This window comes from Bubalus bubalis, chromosome 8 (genome assembly GCF_019923935.1).
Source record: "Bubalus bubalis isolate 160015118507 breed Murrah chromosome 8, NDDB_SH_1, whole genome shotgun sequence".
In the NCBI taxonomy this organism is placed as follows: domain Eukaryota; kingdom Metazoa; phylum Chordata; class Mammalia; order Artiodactyla; family Bovidae; genus Bubalus; species Bubalus bubalis.
The window spans coordinates 68908935-68920320 of NC_059164.1; the positions used below are offsets into that span (position 1 = coordinate 68908935).

General features: G+C 34.9%; 1 protein-coding gene and 1 long non-coding RNA gene across 2 annotated transcripts in view; both read left to right on the forward strand.

The window, feature by feature from the left end:
- The window catches only part of SKAP2 (src kinase associated phosphoprotein 2), a 169035-nt gene extending 166406 nt beyond the window's left edge, over positions 1–2629 (forward strand). Inside the window, exon 13 of the mRNA XM_025291269.3 lies at positions 160–2629. The gene's annotated coding sequence lies outside the window, so the exon portion shown is untranslated. The remainder of the gene's footprint in view (positions 1–159) is intronic.
- Positions 2630–8807: 6178 nt separating this feature from the next.
- LOC102404792 overlaps positions 8808–11386 on the forward strand; it is an 18510-nt gene continuing 15931 nt past the window's right edge. Inside the window, exon 1 of the long non-coding RNA XR_006552849.2 lies at positions 8808–11386. This exon is cut by the window's right edge and continues 613 nt beyond it. This is a non-coding gene — a long non-coding RNA (uncharacterized LOC102404792).

Below are 11386 nucleotides of genomic sequence, written 5' to 3' on the forward strand. Positions count from 1 at the left end.
ATTACTTAGAGAAAGTCCCTTTGTTAATAACCAGCTGTTTTCACAGCCTCCTCCTCTAGTAAAATACCACTCTTATGGTCTTTCTGAGGAGCTGAATTGACAAAATATTGAGTAAACATTCATTTTCTTTCCTTGGCTAAACATGTAATTTTTTTCCAGGCAGGGAAAATCAACATTTTGCCTGAAGAGAAAAATTAAAATGCAGCTTTCTCTTTCTGCTCGCAAAAAGGAAGATTCCTCTGCTAGTCTGCAAATCTTTTGGATTGAGAATCATTGTGAAAGCATGGACAACAGTTCGTAACCTTTGTTTTGTTGAGCATCATTTGTCTTTGTTGTTTTATGCATTCATTGTAATATTCCTCTGATGTCAAATTAAATGAAGAATATTAATGTAAATTAGAAGTAAGCAGTAAAGTTATACCTGTTGCTATATTGGAAAGAAATAAATCAATAGCTTTTATTTACTCATTTGATTTATGTGAGGAATTCAGCACTATTCTGTATGTATCACATAGTCATTGCTACTACTAGTATGAGTTGTAATTTCTCTTAATACTGGATATCAATGTTTTTAGAATGTAAAATATAATTTCAAGAAAATTTGATAGAATATATCTCATAAGTTTTTGATAAATGCTATCTAAAGAATGTAGCTTTGTTAAAACTTTGCAGATGAGTCATCTTAGTATTTATTTTTACATAGTAGTAGTAGCAGTAGTAACATGTTTTCATGAAAGAATTTTTACTGATTGGCAAGTTTACTTTATGTTAAATATAGCCACGAGAAAGAAAAATGGTAGAATTGCAAATGATAGTTGCTATCCCCTTCTGCAACACATGTGCAGACCAGAACCATGGTTTACTGTACAAAGCCCTTTACCAGTAATAAATACCCTGCTTATATAATTGGCTTGCCAACATTTTCTACTGTAGTTTTCTTTAAATTTAATAAAACAAAAAATTTATGAGAGGCCCCATTCTGCCACGAATGAAATGGCATAAAGAATCTCAATGTATTCTCAAAATCAGAAGGCATAACCGAGTACTTTTACCCTGCCTGATCCTTACTATGCTATTAAAGTCCTACCACAAAACTACTACCACAGACTTGAGAAGTACAACTCTGAACTTCTCAAAGCAATGAGAAGAGAAGGAAGGCTCAGAGAGGAGGGTGTGGAAATCATGGTGGGAACATGTACCAACAGGTGAGTGGAAGGTTGGTGTCAGTCTGACACAGGAGGTGTACGTTGTACTCCAGAGCAAGGTTTGTGGAGTTATATTATTACTTTTTTATGTATGGTTGAAATCAAAGGTATTTTAAATGTCTACAAGGTACCAGTATGATGTATGTATATCAAAATATACTACTGATTGGATAATTAGTTGGAGTAAATATAATCTGCTAATAATGAATCATTGATTAGAAGATACTACTTTTATGGAACTTTTCAGATCTTTGCTTTAAAAATAAAGATTCTAAACATGCAAATGAGTTGATAATATTTAAAAACCTCTATTATAAAAATTATCTACAAGTAATATTTCAGAGTTTATATTTTACTGTTATCCCCTCCCTAACCCATGTGATTATCCCCTCCTTGTGATTATCTGATTTCACATATAAAAATATATCTATTAATTTGGGAGATTGTAGGTAAATTCTAGTTTATATAAATTAGACATTGTCAAGTTAAAGCTTTCAGAAATTAATTTGTGGACTTGTTAATCTTGTTCTAATATAGAGCCACTGGAATAGATTGAAATCGTCTTGGCAAAAGTGAGACAACCGAGGATGAATGTAGTGGATTGGTTTTCAAGACCTGAGAGATTGAAAAGTGAAAGCAATTGTGGGTTCCACTGTAAATGTAGATAGACTTCCTTGTAAGGTATACATTTTGTGCTTCTGATCCAAGTGAAGATTTTAGTCCCGGGCCAGTAGATGGCAGCAGCTTTTCATTGCATAGGAACCCACTTGGAAACCCCTCCCCCACTCTGGCACAGACTCACTCCAAATGTAAAGTATTTAGAAGATTATTGCCTCCTTTTACAGTTAATCCAGGAGAGGGAGTCCTTTGCCAACTGATGCCAGATAGTCTCTGTGAATGGTGACAATACAGAAAAAGAAAGTGTTACTTGTGTCCAGAGCTCCTCTGCCCTTTGTTCCTTTTTACTTGCATATAGGTGGGAGATAAGAAAAGAAACAAAAACATTTTAATTGGGATGACAGGAAAAACAATCATTACTTTCAACTCAGGACTCCTTTATATTCATCTGGTGAAATCATTTGTATCATAGGAGGGAGAAAGTTTTCTTTACACCCTTGACAATATATCACACACTTTCCAAGATCATCATAATATCATTAATGTGAATTTAAACAACATTGCTTGTTAGAAAATATGCTAATTGCTATGTTCCCATTATGTTTGCTTAGCTTTTATTTGTTTTTCTATGAACATTTAGAGAGCTAATTTTTTTCAAAGGTGATTGTAAGTCATATTTTACATAGCATTTTGCTTGATTATTTGTTCTGTACTGAATTTGTACTCTATTGCCATTAGATCTTACAATAATGTTCCACTCTGCAAATTTTTAAGGTTCAAATAAAGTTTAATTGTTTGCAAACTGTTATGATGCTAATAATTCAACAGCCTGCTGTGTTACTAATGAAATTACTTTGTTATGATTAATTTGGAAAATAGTGTGTTGATTGTAGTAATTAAGCACAACAAGGTGAAGTAAATGATTCTAATGCCATCTGGCCTCCAAACTGAATGAAGAAATGAAATAGGACTGTCATCTGAATTTATTCAAAGAAGTAAGGATAATACAAATGACTTCATTGCTATAGGATTTACATTTAACCACAGCTCACTCCATTCTGTTTTTGCCACTTGGTTATATATGACAGTTCCTTTTATGAAAAAGAATGTTGTTTCGCCTAGCAATTGTTTTGAATACTTTATATTATTTTAAGTAGATTATTTTTATCTTGTGCTAATTTAATTACAGATAATTATATGAAGTATTATGGGATCATATAAAATCACTTTTCAACCATCTGTAGGTGAAATCTCTGTATATGGAGGTTTTTTTGCTATTAGTATTGAATATAGTCTTAGAGATTCCATTCAGTTGTTTCTAAAATACTTCTAGACAAAACTCTTGTAGTTCTTATGATTCCACTTTTCCTATGATTTTTTCAGTGTAAGCTATTGCTACTCACTTCATAGAGTCTGGTTCCTACCCCCAGCCAGTGTCATGATTAAAAAGAACCCAGAGCTGAGTTATATATGTTATATATTAAAGATCCAGATTTGAAGTTCAGCCACTATAAGAAAACTTACCCTAACATACATGTAGTTTAAAATCTTGAACTTCATCAGTGAGACTGAGTAAAGCATTGTGAGAATTTTTAAATCATGCAAAGTACTTCTACATTTCAGATAAATCAGTTATTTATATTTCATTCATTGAACAGAATTATAGACACAAACTGTATAGACGTCACTTTTACTTCTTTTGAGTTCAGTAGACTCAAGAATATTGAAGAGCAATCCATATGGTAAAGAAAGAGGTGGTGAAGATTAAAATATGACCATACCATAGAAAACATAGGTTCACTCAGAACTTGAAAGAATGTAATCGATATATAACATAAAAACATTTGTTAAAATGGCTTAGTTTGAAAAATCCTGAGTATTCTGAAATTCAGAGAAATAAGTGGTATATATTATTAAATTATCTCTCTATGAACGTAACCTACATTCAAATGCATAACTTAAACAGTTGATCTTCTGGATTGGGAACAAGCAATTTCTGGACATCCTCAGCTTCAGCCAACATTGTCATCCACTGCCTTGTAGTTGAATTCTTCGAGAATATTTGTTAGGACCTCTGATAATGTAACATTTTGCTTATGATGAAATAAATAATTATACAACTGTTTGTAATTTTGTAACCTGCAATGACATTTCATTAACACTACTTTCCAGGGGCTTTTTCTTGTTTTCCTTAGCAGAATCTGCTCTATCATTGCTTGATCAGAAACATGATTTATTGCTGGCATGGTACTTTAGAGTATATGGTGTGTATCCAGTAAATGTTTATTAATTAACTGGTGTGCCATCCCACAGTATCTGAGATTTAAGAAGAAAAGAGCTTGACTTCTCTATACCTGGTGGAGAAAAATTCTTTTATCATTTAGTTCATCTACTTTCTGACTTACAGCGTTCTTTTAGTAAAAAAAAAAAAAAAAATCAGTCCCCTGTACTGATTCTTTAAAGGCAATTTCATTGTCCTCATTATACCATCAATAAGTGAATTGGATTAGATTGTTGGTAACAGAATTAGGCGAGATGGTGAGTAACAGGAAAGTTGAATGTGGCAGCCAGTTTTGAGATGTTTCCTCTGTTCCTTTCCTAGGTTCAGCGTTTTCATTCTTTCAGAGAAGTTACAGGCAGCATGGGCAGCGTGGGGCAAGTGATCTAGTTATACTCCCCACATCACTGCTGCCCTGCATATCAGAGCGATATCAGAGAAGCCTTCTGATCTTGGAAGCATTCTAGCTGTTGCCTTGGATGAATCAAAAAGGAATTTCTGAAAGTGGAAAGTTTCACAGTTGTTGCCAGGTCCAACCATAATTCAATTTTTGTCTTTTTAAAAAACTTTGATTTCCTACTTCTTTTAAGTTGTATGGTTATGTTAACTTGAGTGCTCTGAGTCCTGAGATGAAAGGAACCTTAAGTGCAGAGAGTCGCTGTAGTGGTACCAGTGCTCAGCTTCAGTCTGTAAGGTTGGAAAAGGGGCTGGAAGTTGAGCAGTGAAAAATCTTGTGAATATGTGCAAAGATGTGAAAATAGAAATTGCCCCAAAGCTCATCTGGTAAGTGTGTTTTCTTTCCTTGGAAAGTGTTTCCTTAAGTTTCTCTTCCATTTTCACTCTATTTTTTATTATCCATTACTCAGGGAGGTAATATAGAACAGCACTTGTGTTTTCTGTTTATTGACCTCAGCTTTGTAATATAAAAACATCACTCCTGCTGGAGTAAAAGCAGGTGCCGTTTTGAGGCTTGAGCAGCAATTTAGCTCTTGTTTGAGGAAAGTGTTACACAGGTACTCTCAAAGGAGAAAATTAATGCTACCAATGTATGCCAATTAAACATGACTGCTTTAGAGGAGGAGAAAATTCCAACAAATAAGCAGATTCCCATTCACCATCTCCCCCTCCCCAGCTCCCTTAGGAGTCCACTTAGAAAACCTTGTGTTCTTTCACTGTTGTGTCAGAATGATGAAAATAATTTAAGATAGTAATAGCAACAACTAATATGAACTGAGTTTACTACTTGTTATGCTGTGTCCTCTTCATTCAGTCCTTCTAAAAACCCTAGAAGGCAAATTCTGTTGTTCATTCCCATTTTCCTGATTAGAAAACTGAGGTTAAGCAATTTGTCCCAAGGTCCAGGGCTAACAAGTTACCCAGCCTCCCTCACTTGAATTCAGTGCTATTCTGCTTCCCAATACTGCAGTGACTTCAGACCAAATACTTAATTCTAATCTTTGCATATAGTAGGCACTCATTAAAACCTATTGACCACTGATGATGGCACCATTCTTATAAAATAGTCTGGAGCGTGAAAAGAATAGTTCAAGAATTGGACAGCCAGAATTTATCTTCTGTAGTTGTAAAGCAGACCGTGGTGACTCTGTTGAATCCAGAGCAGTTAGTCCACAATGGAGAAGAAACTTTAATGCTGAAACATTTCTGTCTGTGAGCCTCCAGTCTAGAAAATAGAAAGTCGAGGCAGTGGAGAGTTGAGAGAGGACACAATGCCGAAGAGACCCTTTTTGAACAATCTTTTCTATTCTTTCCATCTCAAGTCAAGCCCAAGGACACTGAGCAGGCAAGGAAGCCTTGGAGAGGACTTCAAAGCTGGCAGCTTCTGTCTCAAAGTTTTCAGTTAGTTGCTTTTTGTGGGGTGGTGTTTAAATGGACAAGTTTTTCTAAAAACCAGTTTAAAAAATATTAAATTGTTCAGCCCTTTACAATCAGTAAGCAAACTTCATTATAAAACTTAAGTGATTTTGTAACTGAGATGCTGGCAGTGTCTGACCTAAGACATTTTTTACTTGTTGAGATGTGAATTTATTAAAGGAGAACTTTTATTGGAATATCTGGCTCCCGAGTATGAAGTCTAATCACTTAGGCATCTACCATGGTGCCTTGTGCAAACTTTCATAACATGGTAGTGTTCTGCTGTGTTTTGTGAACAACAAAAAAATTTAAGTCTTTATACCTCAGTGGTTGGATGCTGTGAGTGGGAGGGCAGAAGATAAGTTAAGAACTAACATTCATTAGAGGGCTCTGGAATTTAGCCAGAGGAAGATAAGATTGGACCTTCTCATTATCTAAAGTACACCCTGAAGTACTGGCCGTTTTATAGCCCAAAAGAAGAGGGTGCACTGAGGGTCAATTTCCAAGGTGTATTTGACTCTATAGTACCCTGAAATATTTCCATGCTTGGTACCAAAATACCATGCTTCTAAAGGACAGGGAGTAAATGACTTCACATTGTCCTGGTCTCCCACCACGTAGATTTTGCTGGTGTAAAGTAACCTGTCCCATCTAGATGGATACACGACTCATCCCTAATTCCCTGTTCAAACATCTGTGGCCTGTGGAGTCTCCATCGCTCCCTGCTTCCATTGCCTTCCACCACTTTCCTCCTCCCCTGGCTTTCCCAAGTCATATGAGGCATGAGACAGGTAATTTTTATCCCTCTACGAAGTTATGGATATCAGTCCTGGTCTCTGTTTTCCAGGAACCCAGCAAAAACAAGGCAGACATGTAACCGTATGTTTATCCCGTTCTGGGCACCTTGAATTGAAAAGCTGAAATGTAACTATTTTGTGAGTGTGCGTCTCTATGTATCTGTTGCTTTGCTTCAGTCGGTCAGCATATTTGCTTTATTCTTTATTATTGTCTCAAGGCTTGCTATTTCTCTTCCTATCTAATTAAATGATTCCATTTTGAATAATTACATTTAAGTGCCAACAGTGTGCTAGAGGCATTTTAAGCATAGACTTCGACACAGTCTTTCCCAGGCAGACTCTTAGCCTAAGAGAAATAGACAGGACATAAACTCGGGAAAGGAATAGCCCCAGGTAGCCTCCTCCTTGTGTGATTCTTAGCAAGTTCGATCACTACCAGTGTCCCAAGACAGAAAATATCCTCTAACTTTGTTACGTCTGAATGTAGGAGACTACCTGGGAAGCAAACTGGGATCCTTTCTCATATCTTTTAATGTACAGACGGGAAGGCAGGTGCAAGGGTTTCAATGGTAGTTCAGATGAAAAGATTCATGTTTTGAAATTTTCTGAACTGCTTATAGCTACTGAATTGCGAGGGGAACCAAAGAGATGTGCATGACTAATGTGAGCATATTCACAGAGTTGCTGCCAATCATGGTAAATATAATTCTGGAATTATATCCTATCCCTTTAGAGAAATTATACCCTATCCCTTTAGGAGATAGGGATATAATAGTACCCTTTACCTTTACTCAGGAACAGGGCTTTACCAGTGGTGTTCAACCGAGCGTGGGTAGTAGACCACTGGAATTGAAGTCAAGCAAAATTTCTAGTTTCAGTTCTCGAATGCATTGTGCCCTAGAATACCTTTCCTCGCCTGCAAAATACCAGCAGCTTTGTTCTGTCTACCTCAGGGTGTGGTTATGCTTAAGTGAGATTATATTTGAAGGTGCCTTAAAAACCCGAAAACAGTGTAAACATGGCTTTTCTGCATTGGAGGATATGAGAACGGATATGCAACGATTGATGGAAATAAAAATTTCTCCCTCACACCAAAAGCAAGCAAGGGAAAAAAGTTTTTTTTTTTAATGCTCAGTATTAGCTATAATGCTGCTTGGAGTAATGTTAGTGAGCTGTTGGTTTTGTTATTTTCTAATGAGCATTAATGTCAGACATCCTAGAGGAGTTTGGGATTAAATTCCTCTATAATATTAAATACATTTTTGAATCAAGCCGTCGATTGGTTTCCAAACTCTCTATGGATATTTTCTTTACTGGAGGTTTCAATAGCAGAGATGTTACTTCTGTCTGTGAATTTCTAAAATAAACTTTTGCTATTTAAAACTATCCATCTGAATAATTTGGTTAAGTATTGTGTGTAGTTGGTTGGAATTAGCAGAGATTTTTTTTAAACAGAAACCTTAAGGAAAATGTTTGTACATTAGACCGATATCCACTCCCTCTATGAACTGTTTCTCCCAGATGTTATCTGTGATTGTTTGCCTGTGAGTACATACTTTGTAGTTAAATATTTTCTTCAGATGCATATCTAAGAATGAGATAATTTTGTTTGATCGAATTAGCCTTGTAATTTAGCACTAATTTTCATTTGTAGTTTGTGAAAATATTGGACTTAGAAATAAGGGCAAAGCAGAAACCTCATTACGTGTAACCTTAATGCTTTAATGTTATAACTTTAGGCAAAGCTAATAAAAAATGCAAAGGACTCTTAAATAATTTAAATTATCTAAAAAAATTGAGCATATTCCTTCAAATAATAATGGCTTTCATGATCTGATTTTTTAAAAATTCATTTCTCATGTCTTGAATTACTTAGAAGTATGGATATCAGAGTAAGTTTGAGTTTATTTAAGATTATTAAATATATTTGTTATCATACAGCATCATGGATGATTCCATTATTTAGCCTAGCAATTATCATCTGTAATGTTATGCTATATATAATTCCAATAATGTATTTGATAATGTCATTATGGTATAGAGTTAATTTTTAGCACTTCTCTTTAAAATAGTGCTTTGTAATATTCCTTGATTCTTTTGAGCCATTAATCAGTTCCATTAACCTAAAAACAGTCATATTACATACCTGTTATTATTTGTTTCCTATAATGGAAGTTTCTTTTGCCATCTTAAACTTTATTGGAAAATTACTGCTTTCATAATGTATTTTCATTACTATACTCTTTTGGTAAAGGAATACAGTACATTGTAGTAACTGTGATTAAAGTAAAGATCAGTCCATTCCTAAAACTTTTTCACCCTTCCTAAAAGATAGGAGAGAATTTTGAATTCTAAGCATACCATCCTTTACTTCCTCTGAGGCTGTGTTTTATAGCAGTAAATACTCTATATTGATTACGATTTAATTCTAATGGAAGTATACTAAGTCTGGAAACACACTATAGCTTAGTATTTAGTGCCTCAATTTTTAAACAGTTTTTAAATTTTAAAAATTTATATAATTGCCCCAAATATGCTTCTTTTATTGGATCCATATCATGCTTTGAAAAATATTCTCCTTTCATATCTTTTCTAAAGATTATTTTGTTCACAGTGTATTTTTCCTGGCACTTCATTGCTATTTTTATATAACTGAAAATCTGTCATTTCCATTTTAGCTCAGTTTGGAAATATGAAAACCATATCAGAGCAACACATTAAAGATTAGTATGAAGGATAAAAAATTAATGGAAGAGAGCCATGTAGAGATTTTAAATTTAGTCAAATTATTCAAGTGTGCACTTTTAATCCATTAATCTGGTTTGAGACTGCTTAAGAGAGAGATTTCTCTCTAAACGAGATTTTTCTCTTTCAAAACACATTGAAAAGTCTCTCATATAAAACACTACTTTTAAAATTTTGTTTTTCAAGAGGTTTTTTTCCTTTGAAGAGTGAAGGAAGAGTTTCCCTAATATTCTGCTGTAACTTATTCTTAGTCAAAAATAGATTGCCATGTACACACTAGATATTAAAAGCCAGTTACAGTCATTAAAGGTGGTCTAATGCTGTGTAGTGAGATATTCAATACAAGATTTATTTTTAAGCTATTTCAGGGCCATGAGAGAAATTGTTTTCCTTATAAAGGGAATTCTGTATTTCATCATTTGTAGATTTTTTTTTAATAAATATAAAACAGAGAAGGGAAGAATGGGAGCTGGTTGTTCCCTTGAATCCTAATACAGTATGTCTTCTTAATGAACCTGCTGCAGTGCCCAGAAAACAGCTCCCTGCAAATAAACATGCTAGAAGTGATTTAGCCACAATGTCCAGACTGTGTAAACATCTAATTATTACAATAAAATTGTCAATAAATTTACATTACTGCTCCCTTTTCAAACATTAACCAACTTTTTCTTTCCTTGATAAAAGAGCATAAATTGTATTTTTATGTGTTGGTGTTTTTGTTTTCATTACACTTCTTGCCAGACTCTAGACAAAAGACCTCAAGCCTTAATGCCCTGAGTTATTCCTGGATGAAGAAAACTCCTACAGTTGTTTATTAATGTAATGTGCTGTGTTTCCTTTCACGGGGAGATGGCCTCGGAGCCCTCACAATCTGATCTTTAGTCATGGCATTAAAAAAAAAGCCATAAAGCCAGTATGGCAGTCACTGTGACTTTAAGAGAGACACAAAGAATTAAGGCTCCTTATAATCCACTATTAGAATGGAAATTTAAGTTACATTAGAAGCAAAAGATAAAATGGTAAAATGCAATAATTTCCTTTAACAAAGATTACGTCCAGTTTTCAGAATTATGATATCATGTTGAACATAATTGTGGAAGCACCCCCCACACCCCGTATTTCTTATAGAGCTGGTACATTAACATTAGAAAAGCAGAATGATATTGAATTCTAATGAGGTCTGGCCTATATGCTCTGCTAGGAAAAGAATGAGGATCATTCATTTGTATTCTACAAAGCGCTCGGAAATCCACGCGCATCCCTGTGGCTTCAGTGCGTGGTGCTGATCATCTGTTCCTATTGGGGGCGGGTGGTGGGGGTGGAGGATTCATTGCTCTGAACAGCATCTGAGCTGGGGAAAATGGTTAACCACTTTCCTTAGAGGTTGTTTCCTAATGACTGTTTAATATGGTTACTCTCTTATATGCATTTGCTTTACCTGTTCTCTTCAAGGATCTTAAAAATTGTGATGCTTACGTTGATGACAACAGACCTCTGTAAAAGCCAAACAAAGAAATTCAGTAGAGTAAATGTGATTTCACCATCCTCGGTAAACATGTCGGTTTTAAGTAAACAACAAGATGACAGTGAGGTATTTTGTTCATTAAAAAAAAAAATCTGAAAAATGCTCCATTTGATATGATATTGGCTGTTCAGGAAAAACTGCATTCATTTGTGAGCCTTGCTGACATTCGGAGAAAACAGCCCATTTTGGAAAGTTATATTTAGCCAAACCAAGGAATGAAAGATTTTAGCAAATTGCCACGTAAAATGATCTGCACAAAAAGGCATCAGGGAAGTGAGCTAAGGCCTGTGCCAAACAGATGGCACCCCCTGCTGTGTTTTTGATTGAAAAAGAAAGGTAACATTTG